We start from the raw sequence: 16,126 nt of genomic DNA, 5'->3' as shown, positions 1-16,126 counted from the left end.
CTGGTCCCCTCATTAGTGAATTAAATAAATCTTTGACACACACTCACTGTACATTTTTCTGAGATCCATGTTTTTACTTTTTGTAAAAAAAAGTATTTGCCAGAAGCCATGCACTCCGTGCAGGTGGAACTCTCTCACAGTCATCTTTGTGTGCTGGTTCAGTGTTTCTCACATTTTAATGTGCATCCAAATCAACTGAGTGTTACCACCAGCGAATCCATATGGGTCTGCAGCAACCTCAATTCTTCCCTCCTAAGAAGAAAGAATTTGAGGAGGCGTAAGGCAAAAGGAGAGACTGAGGCAAGTTTTAGAGCAGGAATCAAAGTTATTAATAATTTAAAAAGCTTTAGGGCAGGAATGAAAGGAAGAGGGCCAAACAGGCGACTTGAGAGATCAAATGCATGCTTTGACCTCTGACTTCCAGGGTCTTGCATTACTTCCGTGATTCTTCCCGTGGGGTGGGCTGTCCACATAGGCAGTGGCCTGCTAGCGTTTGGGAGGGGAACATGAGTGGTGTGTTTAGTGGAGTTGTACGCATGCTCTCTTGAGGCGTTCTCCCCTTACCAGTCGAATGTCCCTAGAAGGTCATATACCATTTAAACTCTACCATTTTGCTTCTTAATGCTCATGCTTGAGCTCACTTGCCCAACTCCTGAGGTCTTATTGGGAAGCTGCTGATTACCAGTTTCAGGCATTTTCTATCTTATCGGGAGACTGCCTTTCCCTGGCACTAGCTGCAACTGACCAATTATTATTTTGGAAAGACAGTTAACAACCGCCTGACCATCACCTGATGGTTGCCTGACATTCCTGGTTGGGGGTGGGGGAGTCCTCTCCTGCCCTGAGCATGCCTGACTAGCCACCTACTGTAACATGACGATTCACTCATTCTGGGGAGAGGCCTAAAATACGAAATTTCTGCAGATGCTGCTGGCTTTAGTCCTGAGCCCAAAGCCTGGACTTGGAAAATGCAGGTGCTTAGAAATGTATGTAAACATCCACCTGTGAGGACAAATGACATGTCTTACTCCTTATTGCTACCTCCTCCAATACATGTCTTTTATTTCCACAATGTATATGTAGTAATGCAGAGGACCTGATTTGGGTGGGGACACAATAGGGCTTGCTTATCATAATGACGTAGTTAAATGAGAGCTTATTAAGAGGGTGAGGGAAGATGGGAGGTAGTTCAATAATGGGAAAACACAGTCAGTTAGGATGTAAAAACTATGCCACTTACAGTGGTTATGGTCCCCCCTGTTGATGCCCCCATTGCAGGACTCTCAGCAGGACTAACACCAGCAGCATTGCCCAACCTCATTCCTCAACGGCTGCGTGGATCCCCTCTCAGGCAATCTCAGGCTTAAGAGAAGTGAATCATAGTTGGCCTTAAAAACACAATGGGGACTTCTAACCTAGGCAGAAGACTTAGTTTCTAGCTTCTGTTGGCTCAGGGCATCCTACCTCCATGTGCCTTCATGTATATAAATTAACAGGCAGTTAACTCTACTGCTAGAAAAATAAAGTAATCATATAGCCCTTGTGTGAATTTAGGCAGAATTATAATTGTCTACCCCAGTGGTTCTCAAACCTGAGGTCACATTAGAATTGGGAGCTTGTATGAAAACATTCATATGCCTGGGTCTCACTTCTAGAGAGTCTGCTATAGTTAGCTTGGGCAACACATGAACAATATTCCTCTATGCCTAAAGAGGAGATGGCATTAGCTCATCAGCTGCGCTGTCATTGTGGTAAGTGAGAAGTTGTTAGGCATTGACTTCTTCTATCATTCTCCAACACATTAAGGCAAAGGTGTCTCTAGTCATCTTAGAAGCACTGCAAATTTTTCAAATAAAGTAGTTTTAATTTAATTTTCTGTACTTTATAATGTGAATACATTAGAACTGCTTTTCAGGGGGAAGTGCTAGATGCTGCGAAAGGTCTGGTATAAGTGGCATGAATCCTGACCATGAGGTGCTACTTCCCCAAGCACCCGGAAATAGGAAGAATAATGTTTTACTTGAGGCTGAAAATAATACAGTCCACACATAATGGATAAAATTAAGCAGCCAAATGATTGTAAATATGTGATTATAAAGTTTTCTTTGGCTTTTAAATAGAATACTTTTATTATTGAAATAATATCTTTCTAAAAATAAATTACTTTGGAAAGAGTTATACGAGGTAAGAATGTAAAGTTTCCATTTCTGCACCCTCTCTAACTCCCCATCGCCCCCTGCTCCCAGCTGCTCCTTCCTCAAAGAGAGTTTTCATTGAGTTTAGCTCATTTCCTTCCAGAGCTCCTCTGCACGTGTACAAATGCATGCTCATGTGTATGTGTGTATATAACTTTTTCTTCTTTTTGCATCCTGTTTCCAAGTCTTCCCCACCATTCTCATTTAAATCTACTCTAGTGAGGTTTTCCTTTATCCCAGTTAACTTTATCACAGGCAACTTCAGCAAAGCTCCCACAGTGGTAAATCCTATGGCAAATCTCTTATTGTCACAGTGGCTCGCTCCTGACACCACACACATCTGGTTTTCCTCCCACCTCCAACTACTCCTTCTCAGTCTCCTCTGCAGTTTTTTTCTTTAATCCTCTCTCTGATCTCTAAATTTAGACACCTTCCCCCCAACCCCCAGTCCTCCAAGCCCTTTCCTGCTCTATGTGCACTTACTCCCTTAGTGATCTCCGCAAGTCTCTTGGCTTTAAACACCATCTGTACGCTGATGACACCCAAATTTATATTTCCAATGTGAATAACTCTCGTAAACTTCATGTTTTGGTTTAGTTTTTGTTATTACATGAATATTTATTTGTATGCATATATCTTTTTTTCCTTCCCAACTTTTACTTTAGGTTCAGGGATACATGTGCAGGTTTGTTACATGGGTAAATTACATGTTGTGGGGATTTGATACACAAAGAATTTTGTCACCCAGGTAAAGGTAATGAGTACAGCACTTGATAGGTAGTTTTTCAATCCTCACTCTCCTCCCACCCTTCACCCGCAAGCGGCTCCAGAATCTTTTGTTGTCTCGTTTGTGTACATGTGTACTTAACATTTAACTCCCACTTATAAATGAGAACATGCAGTATTTGATTTTTGGATTCCTGCATTAATATTCTTAGGATAATGGCCTTCAGCTCCATCCATGTTGCTACAAAGAACATGATCTCATTCTTTATTATGGCTGCATAGTATTCCAGGGTGTATATGTACCACATTTTCTTTATCTAGCCCACTGTTGATGGGCATCTAGGTTGATTCCATGTCTTTTTTTGGTGGGGGGAAGGAGTTGTTTTATTAATTTATTTTTTAATTTTTGCTTTACATTTTAAAAATTTTTTTATTTCAATAGGTTTTGGGGGAGCAGGTGGTGTTTGGTTACATGAATAAGCTCTTTAGTGGTAATTTCTGGGATTTTGGTGCACCCATCACCCAAGCAGTGTATGCTGTACTCAATGTGTAGTCTTTTATCCCTTGCCACCCCCCACCCTTTCCCTGAGCCTCCAAAGTCCAATGTATTATTCTTATACCTTTACTTCGTCATAGCTTAGCTCCCACATGTGAGTGAGAACATAACAATGTTTGGTTTTTCATTCCTGAGTTACTTCACTTAAAATAATAGTCTCCAATTCCACCCAGGTTGCTGTGAATGCCATTATTTCATTCCTTTTTATGGCTGAGTAGTATTCCATGGTGTGTGTGTGTATATATATATGTGTGTGTGTGTGTGTATATATATATAGATATATATAGATACATGTGATATATATCACTGTGCAAGTATCTTTTCCGCATAATGACTTATTTTCCTCTGGGTAGGTACCTAGTAATAGGATTGCTGGATCAAACACTAGATCTACTTTTAGTTCTTTAAGGAATCTCCACACTGTTTTCCATAGTGGTTGTACTAGTTTATATTCCCACCAGCAGTGTAGAAGTGTTCTGTTTTCACCATATCCATGCCAACATCTATTTTTTTTTATTTTTTCATTATGGCCATTCTTGCAGGAGTGAGATGGTATGGAATTGTGGTTTTGATTTGCATTTCCCTGATAATTAGTGATGTTGAGCATTTTTCCATATGCTTGTGGGCCGTTTGTACATCTTATTTTGAGAATTGTCTGTTCATGTCCTTAGCCCACTTTTTGATGGGATTGTTTGTTTTTTCTTGCTGATTTGTTTGAATTCTTTGTAGATTCTGGATATTAGTTCTTTGTTGGATGTATAGATTGTGAAGATTTTCTCCCACTCTGTGGGTTGTCTGTTAACTCTGCTGATTATTTCTGTGTAGAAGCTTTTTAGTTTAATTAAATCCCATCTATTTATTTTTGTTTTTGTTGCATTTACTTTTGAGTTCTTAGTCATGAAGTCTTTGCCTAAGCCAATGTCTAGAAGGGTTTTTACAATGTTATCTTCTAGAATCTTTATGGTTTCAGGTCTTAGATTTAAGTCTTTGATCCATCTCAAGTTGATTTTTTTTATAAGGTGAGAGATGAGGATCCAGTTTCATTCTTCTGCATGTGGCTTGCCAATTATCCCAGCACCATTTGTTGAACAGGGTGTCCTTTCCCCACTTTATGTTTTTGTTTGCCTTGTCAAAGATTAGTTGGCTGTATTAGAGTTTATTTCTCGGTTCTCTATTCTGTTCCATTGGTCTATGTGCCTATTTTTATACCAATACCATGCTGTTTTGGTGACTATGGCCTTATAGTATAGTTTGAAGTTAGGTAATGTGATGCCTCCAGATTTGTTCTTTTTTCTTAGTCCTGCTTTTGCTATGTGGGCTCTTTTTTGGTTCCATATGAATTTTAAGACTTTTTTTTTCTAATTCTGAGAAGAATGATCATGGTATATTGATGGGAATTGCATTGAATTTGTGCATTGCTTTTGGCAGTATCGTCATTTTCACAGTATTGATTCTACCCATCCATGAACATGGGATGTGTTTCTATTTGCTTGTATCATCTATGATTTCTTTCAGCAGTGTTTTGTAGTTTTCCTTGTAGAGGTCCTTCATGTCCTTGGTTAGGTATATCCCTAAGTATTTTGTTTTTTTGCAGCTATTGTGAAAGGTGCTGAGTTCTTGATTTGATTCTCATCTTGGTCACTGTTGGTGTATAGTAGAGCTACTGACTTATGTACATTAAATTTGTATCCTGAAACTTTGCTGAACTCATTTACCAGTTCTAGAAACTTTTTTTTGGATGAGTCTTTAGAGTTTTTTAGGTATACAATCATATCATCAGCAAACAGCAATTCTCTTTACTGATGTGGATGCCTTTTATTTCTTTCTCTTGTCTGATTTCTCTGGCTAGGACTTCCAATACTATGTTGAACAGAAGTGGTGAAAGTGGGCATCCTTGTCTTGTTCTAGTTCTCAGGGGGAATGCTTTCAACTTTTCCCCATTTGGTATAATATTGACTGTGGGTTTGTGATAGATGGATTTTACTATGTTAAGGTATGTCCCTTGATGTCAATTTTGCTGAGGTTTTTAATCATAATGGGTACTGGATTTTGTCAAATGTTTTTTCTGCATATATTGAGATGATCAAGTGATTTTTGTTTTTAATTCTGTTTAAGTGGTGTATCACATTTATTGACTTACACATGTTAAACCATCCCTGCATCCCTAGTATAAAACCCGTTTGATCATGGTGGATTATCTTTTTGATATGCTGTTGGATTTGGTTCACTAGCATTTTGTTGAGGATTTTTGCATCTATGTTCATCTGGGATATTGGTCTGTAGTTTTCTTTTTTGTTACGTCCTTCCTTCATTTTAATATTAGGGTGATACTGCCTTCATAGAATGATTTAGGGAGGAGTCTCTTTTCTCTATCTTTTGTAATAGTGTCAATAGGTTTGGTACCAATTCTTTGAATATCTGATAGAATTCAGCTTTGAATCTCTCTGGTCCTGGACATTTTTTGTTGGCAGTTTTTTATTACCCTTTCAATCTTGCTGCTTGTTATTGGTCTGTTCAGACATTCTATATTTTCCTGGTTTAATCAAGGGGATTGTATATTTCCAGGAATTTATCTATCCCCTCTAGGTTTTCTAGTTTATGTGCATAAAGGTGTTCATGATAGCCTTGAATAATCTTTTGTATTTCTGTGCTATCAGTACTAATATCTCCCATTTCGTTTCTAATTGAGCTTATTTGGATTGTCTCTCTTCTTTTCTTGGTTAATCTCACTAATGGTCTATCAATTTTATTTATCTTTTCAAAGAACCAGCTTTTTGTTTCATTTATCTTTTGTATTTTTTCCCAATTTTATTTAGTTCTGCTCTGATCTTAGTTCTTTCTTTCCTTCTGCTGGATTTGGGTTTGAATTATTCTTGTTTCTCCAGTTCCATGAGGTCTGACCTTAGATTATTTATTTGTGCTCTTTCAGTCTTTTTGGTGTGGGCATTTAATGAACTTTCCTCTTAGCAATGCTTTTGCTGTATCCCAGAGGTTTTGATAGGTTATGTCACTATTATCATTCAGTTCAAAGAATTTTTTAATTTCCATCCTGATTTCATTGTTGACCCAACGTTCAGGAGCAAGTTATTTAATTTCCACATATTTGCATGGTTTTGAGAGTTCCTTTTGAAGTTGTTTTCCAATTTTATTCCACTGTGGTCTGAGAGAGTACTTGATATAATTTCAGTTTTCTTAAATTTACTGAGACTTGTGTGTTGGCCTATCATATGATCTCTCTTGGAGAATGATCCATGTGCTGATGAATAGAATGTATATTCTAGGGCCAGGCACAGTGGCTCACACCTATAATCCCAGCACTTTGGAAGGCCAAGGCAGGTGGATCACCTGAGTTCAGGAGTTCAAGACCAGCCTGGCCAACATGTCGAAAACCCATCTTCACTTGATCTTAGCCAAAAGGCCAAGAAGCGATTGGAACCCCATCTCTACTAAAAATACAAAAAAATAAAAAATAAAAATTAGCCGGGTGTGGTGGCAGGCACCTGTAATCCCAGCTACTTGGGAGGCTGAGGCAGGAGAATTGCTTGAACCCAAGAGGTGGAGGTTGCAGCAGTGAGCCGGAGCCAAGATCATGCCATTGCACTCCAACCTGGTGACAGAAGGAGACTCTGTCTCAAGAAAAAAAAAAAAGTATATTCTTCAGTTGCTTGGTAGACTGTTCTGTAAATATCTGTTAAGTCCATTTGTCGTAGGGTACATTTAGATTTAGGTTCACTGTTTCTTTGTTGACTTTCTGTCTTGATGACCTGTCTAGTGCTGTCAGTGGAGTATAGTCCCCCATTATTATTGTGTTACCATCTATCTCATTTATTAGGTCATAGTAATTGCTTTATAAATTTGGGAGCTCCAGTGTTAAGTGCATATATATTTAGAATTGTGATATTCTCCTGTTGGGCTAGTCCTTTTATCATTATATAATGTCCCACTTTGTCTTTTTAAACTGTTGTTGCTTTAAAGTTTGTTTTGTCTGATATAAGAATAGCTATTCCCGCTTGCTTTTGGTGTCCATTTGCATGGAATATCTTTTTCCACCCCTTTACCTTAAGTTTATATGAGTCCTTATGTGTGTTTATATGAGTCCTTATGTGTTAGGTGAGTCTCCTGAAGACACAGAAACTTGGCTGGTGAATTCTTATTCATTCTACTATTCTGTATCTTTTAAGTGGAGCATTTAGGACATTTACATTGAATGTTAGTGCTGAGATGTGAGTTACTATTCTATTCATTGTGCATTTATTGCCTGAATACCTTGGCTTTTTTCATTGTGTTATTGTTATATAGGTCCTGTGAGATTTATGCTCCAAGGAGGTTCTGTTTTGGTGTATTTCAAGGATTTGCTTCAAGATTTAGAGCTCCTTTTAGCAGTTCTTGTAGTGCTGTCTTGGTAGTGGCAGATTCTCTCGGCATTTGTTTGTTTGGAAAAGACTGTATCTTTCCTTCATTTATGAAGCTCAGTTTTGCTGGATACAAAATTCTTGGCTGATAATTGTTTTGTTTAAGGAGGCTAAAAAATAAGTCCCCAATCCCTTCTAGCTCATAGGGTTTCTGCTGAGAAATCTGCTGCTAATCTGTTAAGTTTTCCTTTGCAGGTTACCTGATGCTTTTGCCTCACAACTCTTAAGATTCTTTCCTTTGTCTTGACTTTAGATAACCTGATGATTATGTGCCTAGAGGGTGTTCTTTTTGTGATGAATTTCCCAGGTGTTCTTTGAGCTTCTTGTATTTGGATGTCTAGATCTCTAGCAAAGCCAGGGAAATTTTCATCGATTATTAGCTCAAATATGTTTTCCAGACTTTTAGATTTCTCTTCTTCCTCTGGAACACCAATTACTCACCAATTATTTGAAACGTTTAACATAGTCCCAAACTTCTTGGAGGCTTTGTTTATTTTAAAAAATTCCTTTCTCTTTGTCTTTGATGGATTGTGTTAATTCAAAAGCCTTGTCTCCAAGCTCTGGAGTTGTTTCTTCTGCTTGTTCGATTGTATTGCGGAGACTTTCCAGTGCACTTTGCATTTCTCTAAATGTGTCCTTGATTTGCATAAGTTGCGATTGTTTTTTATTTATGCTATCTGTTTCACTGAAGAATTTTCCTTTCATATCCTGTATCATGTTTTTCATTTCTTTAAGTTGGATTTTACCTTTCTCTGGTGCCTCCTGTATTAGCTTAATTCTGAATTCTTTTTTTGGCAATTCAGAGATTCTGTCTTGGTTTGGATCCATTGCTGGTGAGCTGGTATGATCTTTTGGGCGTGTTAAAGAACTGTGTTTTGTCATACTACCAGAAGTGTGTTTCTGGTTCCTTCTCATTTGGGTAGACTATGTCAGAGGGAAGACCTGGGATTCAAGGGCTGCTCTTCAGATTCTTTTGTCCCATGGGGTGCTCCCTTGATGTGGTGTTCTCCCCCTTCCCATAGGAATGTGGCTTCCTGAGAGCTGAACTGTAATGGTTGTTTTTGCTTTTCTGCGTCTTACCACCCAGCAGAGCTACCAGGCTCTGGGCTGGTACTGAGGAATGTCTGCAAAGAGTCCTGTGATGTGATCCGTTTTCAGGCCTTGCAGGCATGGATACCAGCACCTGCTCCAGTGGAGGTAGCAGGAGAGTGAAGTGGACTCTGTGAGGATCTTTGGTTGTGTTTTTGTTTAGTGCACTGGTTTTGTGTTGGTTAACCTCCAGGCAGGAGGTGCCACTTTCAAGAGTTTATCAGCTGTGGCCCTGTAAGGAGGATGCAAATTTACCCTAGGGAGACCTGGTTAAGTATTCAGGTTTCTCAGGCAGTGGGGCAGGGCCATAGACCTCCCAAGAGATTATGACCTTTATCTTCCGCTACCAGGGCAGGTAGAGAAAGACCACCTAGTGGGGATAGGGATAGGTGTGTCTGAACTGAGCCTCTCCTTGGGCGGAGTTTGCTGCAGCTGCTGTGGGGAATGGGTGTGTGGCTCCCAGTCCAAGGGAGCTATATTCCCTGGAGGATTATGGCTGCTTCTGCTGAGTCATACAGGTTGCCAGGGAAGTGGGGGAAAGCTGGCAGTCACAGGCCTCACTTCACTCCCACTCAGCCCACAGTCCTAAAGGCTGGTCTCACTCCCACCGAGGCCCTGCAACAGCACCAAGTCTATTTCTAGGCAGCCCATGACCAGGGCTGAGAACTTGCCCCAGACCATGAGCCTCCCTGCTGAGAAAGCAAGTTAACTCACAGTTTTTCAGCATCTCAGGGAGCCTGCAGCAGTGATCCAGTTCCTTCAAACTGTCTGTGGATTCTCTCGGCTTTCCTGGTATGTGCCTGAGAAAGCAAGTCGACTCAGTTTTTCAGCATCTCAGGGAGCCTGCAGCAGTGATCCAGTTGCTTCAAACTGTCTGTGGATTCCCTCGGCTTTCCTGGTATGTTCCTGTGCTACAAGAATTGTAGCAAAAAAGCTCATGATGTGAGTCTCCACATGCGCTCTCTCCATATGAGCAGGAGCTGCAAGCTAGTCCTGCCTCCTATTCGCCATCTTAATCCTGGTTTGGGCTGATTCCATATCTTTGCTATTGTGAATAGTGCTGTGATGAACATACATGTGCATGTGTCTTTATGGTAGAACAATTTATATTCCGTTGGGTACATACCCAATAATGGGATTGCTGGGTCAAGTGGTAGTTCTGTTTTAAGTTCTTTGAGAAATCTCCAGATTGCTTTCCACAGTGGCTGAACTAATTTACACTCCCACCAGCAGTGTCTAAGTGTTCCCTTTTCTCTGCAACCTTGCCAGCATGTTATTTTTTGACTTTTTATTAATTGCCATTATGACTGGTGTGAGATGGTGTCTCATTGTGGCTTTGATTTGTATTTCTCTAATGATTAGTGATGTTGAGAATTTTTTCACATGCTTGCCCATGTGTATGTGTTCTTTTGAGAGTATCTGTTCATGTCCTTTGCCCATTTTTTAATGGGGTTATTTATTTTTTGCTTATTGATTTGCTTAAGTTCCTTACAGATTCTGGATATTAGACCTTTGTCAGCTGCATAGTTTGCAAATATTTTCTCCCATTCTGTAGGTTGTCTGTTTACTCTGTTGATAGTTTCTTTTGCTGTGCAGATGCTCTTGGTTTAATTAGGTCCCACTTATCAATTTTTTTGTTTGTTGCAATTGCTTCTGGAGTCTTTATCACGAACTCTTTCCAGGGCCTGTGTCCAGAATGGTATTTCCTAGGTTTTCTTCTAGGTTTTTTATAGTTTTAGGTTTTACATTTAAGTCATATGTCTTTGTGTAAGTATTTATGAGTTGTAATTTTTTTTTTTTTTTGAGACAGAGTCTCGCTCTGTGGCCCAGGCTGGAGTGCAGTGGCACGATCTCGGCTCACTGCAAGCTCCGTCTCCCAGGTTCATGCCATTCTCCTGCCTCAGCCTCCCGAGTAGCTGGGACTATGGGTGCCCGCCACCACGCCTGGCTAATTTTTTGTATTTTTAGTGGAGATGGGGTTTCACCATATTAGCCAGGGTGGTCTCCATCTCCTGACCTCGTGATCCACCCACCTTGGCCTCCCAAAGTACTGGGATTACAGGTGTGAGCCACCGCCAGCCTATGAGTTGCAAATTTTTTAAGTGGAATTACGAATGAGAACGTGGCCAGGCATGGTGGCTCACGCCTGTAATCCCAGCACTTTGGGAGGCCAAAGCAGATGAATCACTTGAGGTCAGGGGTTTGAGACCAGCCTGGTCAACATGGTGAAGCCCCATCTCTACTAAAAATACAAAAATTAGCCGGTTTTGGTGGTGCATGTTTGTAATTCCAGCTACTCAGAAGGCTGAGGCACAAGAATCGCTTGAACCTGGGAGACAGACGTTGCAGTGAGCCGAGATCACGCCATTCTACTCCAGCCCGGATGACAGTGAGACCCCATCTAAAAAATAAAAAAAAGAATGAGAATGTTTTAGAATACCCAGGACTGCAATCAAGGTCACCTAAGTTTAATTTCTGGGAAGCAGATTTGAAATTGATTGAATTTAGTGAATAAAAACTGAATCAATTTTATCATGAGATGGTGAGAATGAAGCATAGAAAAAGAAAACCCAGTGAGCAAAAAGTATACATTGTTGTCCAGCATGCTCAGTCAGTGTGAAAATATTTATTGAATATCCATGATAGAGCAGGCACATGCAAAGGAGTGAGACACTGACTCAGACAAACAGGAATTCAGCCCTAGAAAGATTCTCTCTCTGAGGAGGTACTGCTAATCTATTGCCCCTGTCTGTGGCCTTGATCAGATTTCATCTTCACTGAGCAACTTCAGGTTTATGCCCTGATCCTGCACATTATACATGAATCTTTCAGGCATTTCAAAGAATGTCTCCCAATAAAACAACCACTTTCAGAATCATAATAGCAACATCAGTGTTTACTTTGCACCTGACAGCCACTAAACACTTTACAATCTAATTTAGTCTTTGCAGTTATTCTCTGAGGTACGTAGTATCTCCGTTTTCTAGATGAGGAAACTGAGGCTCAGCAAGATTAGGTCAGTTGTCCAAGATCACATTGCTCCACATGGCAGAGTGAAGATAAGGACATAGTTCTGAGTCCAAAGCCCGTGGTCATAATCCCTGAGCTATCCTGAGTCTAGGATTCTGGTTTAGACAATTGGTCCTTCATTAATCAGTTGAAACAAATCAGTGCTTTGCTGTCCATCAACTTTGAGTGACCTGATAAAGCTTAATTTTTGCCTGACAGCAAGCCTTGACCCAAGGTTACATAAATTCATGGCACCATAGTGAAAGGCTTAGCTTGGGAGCCAGTGCACATCCCAGAAGGACATCTATCTTACTTTTGCCCTTCTAATCCCAAAAAAGGTAAACAGCAACAAGGACCACAGTGTTTATGTAACAGGAAGAATGGCCCGTGTGTGAAAGACATAGTATTCTTCCTGAGAGGTTTTCTTCCATGTCACTGCTACTTACAAGTATCTTACAAGGCTATTGATTAAGAGTTTTATTCATTAACAGCAGTGAGGTTACCCTAACTAATACAGTTTCACTGTGAAGATATTTTCTATTCAGACTTAAAAGACTAATTTTGCCAAGGAGTTTGCAAAGCCCAGAAGAGTAGCTTTGAAGACGTTGAAAGTGAGGTTCAAAGGACAGCTCATATTTTGTTGTGGCTTTATTCAAAACATTTATGGCAATGATGAGTTTATTCGGATGATATGAGAGGGAATAATATTCTATTAATGATTTTTTGAAGGCATCTATACAATTTCATCTAAAAAATCTCTTGTGAAATTCACAGTCTTTAAAATAAAATGAATAGGCTTATCATTTGGGTTCTGATGCCTTTGTTCTCATCTGCTGAATGGTGTGTTCTCATCTGCTAAATGAGGGGTAGAGATGAATGAGCCGGGAAGTACCTTCCAGCATCAACATTCTAGGCTGGCTCAACATGGGAAATTTAACTTAAAGTAGGAGTAATTGCTTATTACAAACAGTTCAAGACTTAGGGACAAATCAAGCTTCTCGCTCGTCTTAACTCTGAGCTTGGAGCAGAAGTCATGAAGCGTCTGTGTAAGAATGTGAGCATATTTACAGACACCAGCTGATATAAAGGATTCTAGCTACATTTTAACTAGGCTATCATTTTTTTAAAAATCACGTACATTGTATGACTCTACCTTAAATAAAATGATTAATTGAAGTATTTCTTTTTTTGTGCAAAGTAGAGTACTGCTAGATCCTCAAAAGGTTTCTAAGAGAAAACACATCAAGGCGCAGTGGCTCACGCCTGTAATCCCAGCGCTTTGGGAGACCAGGGCGGGCGGTACACGAGGTCAAGAAATCGAGAAAACATACCAGCTCAGCTAGGCCAATTTGACTTCCTCTTCCTTCCGTCATTTTCTTCACCCCTTTGTTCTCTGTCCTTTGAACTCCTCCTCATTAGAGCCCCTGGCTCTCTAATTTCACAGTCCCACCATTTGACATTGAATTCACCTTTCCTTTTGACAGGACCTGCTGCTTTATCTTTTCCCTTTTCTAACTTTGCAAAGATAAAATCTTATTTCTCAATGAAAACTGAGACTCGGATACAAGGTATACCCAAGAATTGACTTAATTGTCAAAGAAAATTAGTGATGAGTCAGATAACTGAGCTAACCCAAATCCAATTTTAAATCTGGTATAATAATGGTCCTTTTTCAAACTCAGAGCATAACCAAATCACTACTTTTTGAAGGCTTCATGAAACTCAATCAAGCATACAGCAGGGTATGTGAATGGCAATCTTTACAAGAATCATTAGTACCAGCCTGCCTTTCACCGGCTTGAACCTAACCAAGCTGGAACAACCTCAGGTGTAACTAGAAACTGAAATCTAAACAGCAAATTTTAAGCTTCTGCTCCGTTGAGGGTTAAAGTAGCAACTGCAATTAATTTTATCAATTAGGCTGAGTAGTCTCTAAAAACAGATTTGAGAATTTGATTTTACTCTTCAGATAATTTGAGTTCTTATTTATTCCATAAGCTAAAGTTAGACTCTAAATCTAGTATTCTCTCTCTCTCTTTTCCCCCAGCTCTGTCTCCTCACCTCCTTTACCTTGGTCCTCCCACCTCCTTTTTATCTCTCCCTCCCCTGTCCTCCCTCTTCTCTCTCCTTTGCCTTTGGTTGCTGGTGGGGGAATGTCCTCCAAGGCTCAGGCTTTTTACCATTTCTCCTTTGAAGGGTCCAGTCCATTCTTGTGAATCCACCTCTCTTATCTCTGTCTGTGATTTCTATTTTTGGTCTCTAGTTCTATTCTTTCATCTAAATTCCAGGTCTGCATGACACATTTGCATGAATGTTGTAGCTTGTCTCCAAGAATGCTGCCTCAATTTCTTCTCCTGTTAGTGAATTCTATCCCTTCACCCCCTTGAATCTGGGCTAATGTGTGACTGTTTTAACCAACAGAAATAGTGATGCTGTGACACTTCTAAGGCTAGGATTTAAGAAGCCTTGCAGAGTCCACCAGGGTCCCTTGGAACACAAATTGTGGGAGAAGCAGTCCCTGAAGAAAGCCAGCCATTATGGAAGAAATCCAACGACCCTGAGACCACTATGCTGTAAGGAAGACCAAGCCAGCAAACAAGAAGAAACCATGTCCGGGTGCGGTGGCTCACGCCTGTAATCCCAGCACTTTGGGAGGCCGAGGTGGGCGGATCATGAGGTCAAGAGAAAGAGACCATCCTGGCCAACATGGTGAAACCCCATCTCTACTAAAAATACAAAAATTAGCTGGGCGTGGTGGCACGTGCCTGTAGTCCCAGCTACTCGGGAGGCTGAGGCAGGAGAACCGCTTTGAACCTGGGGGGCGGAGGTTGTAGTGAGCCAAGATTGCACCACTGCACTCCAGCCTGGCAACAGAGTGAAAAAAAAAAAAAAAAGAAGAAACCATATGGAGACAGAGATGCCCCACCAGTACCCAAATGTCTCAGACATCACAGGCATCAGACACATTAGTAAAGAAGCTGTAAGCCAACCCCAGTTATTTGACTGGAATCATATGAGGAACCCTAAGTAAGAACTACATCTCTGAGCTCATCAAGGCCACAGAATGGTGAGAGGTAATCATAAATGGTTGTTTTAAGCCACAAAGTTCAGGAGTAGATGGTTATATGGAATAAATAACTACCAGAGGTGTCTAACTTTCATTCAATCACTGACTCTTTCATTCAGCAATTGTTTATTGAACACTTTATGTGCAGCAACTTGCAAGGCACTAGGAACAAGAATGAATAAGACAGGCCCAACCCCTACTACTTTTATGGGGTTGACAGTCTTTTGGAAAGGCATTGAAAAATTGGTTGATTGATCATTTCAACTTCTAATACCTGTTCCCCTGTGCTCACTCTAAGCTGGTGACTTTTCTCATTTTTCATTGAGACTTTAGAAATAATTAGAAAGGAACTCCTTCATCAACCTAGAATGTAGACTCCTAACCTACCAGCATCTATGTAAAATTCTCCACCTTTTCTTTTCTCTGGATGAAGTGTCTCCAGAGATTCCCCGTCCACTTGAGCTCTGGATCCCATCCCCTTAACAATGACTTCTCTATCACTTTCATCAGAAAGCAAACATGCTCCAGATGATCTCAACCAGGATCCCAGCTTACCATCTTTGGGCTGATGGTCCTGGAACCCATGTCTCCAGCCTTGATCTATCTGCAGAACCACAGACTTTTATATATTCAGCCTTCTACTTGGCCCCTCAGCTTAGATATCTGATCTATCTCAAACTTAGCATGACCCAAATAGAACGCCAGATGTTTCACCTGCAACCTACCCCCTCTCACATTCTTCCCTACCCCCATAAATGGCCTCTTCACCAATTCTATTTCTAAAATAGATAAGTTATCCTTATTTTCTTTCTCCCCATTCCCCCCACATCCAACCCAGTAGGCAGTCCTATTGACTCTACCTTCAAAACATATCCTGAATCCACCCACTCCTCTTCAGCTTCAGCATTTCTATCCTGGTCCAAGCCACCATCCTCTCACTGAATTGCTGAAATTTCAAGCCTCCTAACTTGCCTGCCCCATTTCACTCTGACCCACACAATCTGAGCCTCCTCTTCATATGGGTGGCTGACTGGAAACATCCAAAGGGCACTGAAAAGGATGTTAACATTCT

At 40.5% G+C, this 16,126-nt stretch overlaps 1 long non-coding RNA gene across 1 annotated transcript; it reads left to right on the top strand.

Annotated features, from left to right (window-relative positions):
* Positions 1 to 9,457: 9,457 nt before the first annotated feature.
* Positions 9,458 to 15,140, top strand: LOC134809613 (uncharacterized). Its single transcript, XR_010155836.1, has 2 exons — positions 9,458 to 9,876; positions 14,409 to 15,140. It is a non-coding gene; the product is annotated as an uncharacterized LOC134809613 (long non-coding RNA).
* Positions 15,141 to 16,126: the final 986 nt, after the last annotated feature.

The sequence above is a fragment of the Pan troglodytes genome, chromosome 2, assembly GCF_028858775.2.
Source record: "Pan troglodytes isolate AG18354 chromosome 2, NHGRI_mPanTro3-v2.0_pri, whole genome shotgun sequence".
NCBI lineage: Eukaryota > Metazoa > Chordata > Mammalia > Primates > Hominidae > Pan > Pan troglodytes.
This window is presented reverse-complemented; position numbering and strand designations above follow the sequence as displayed.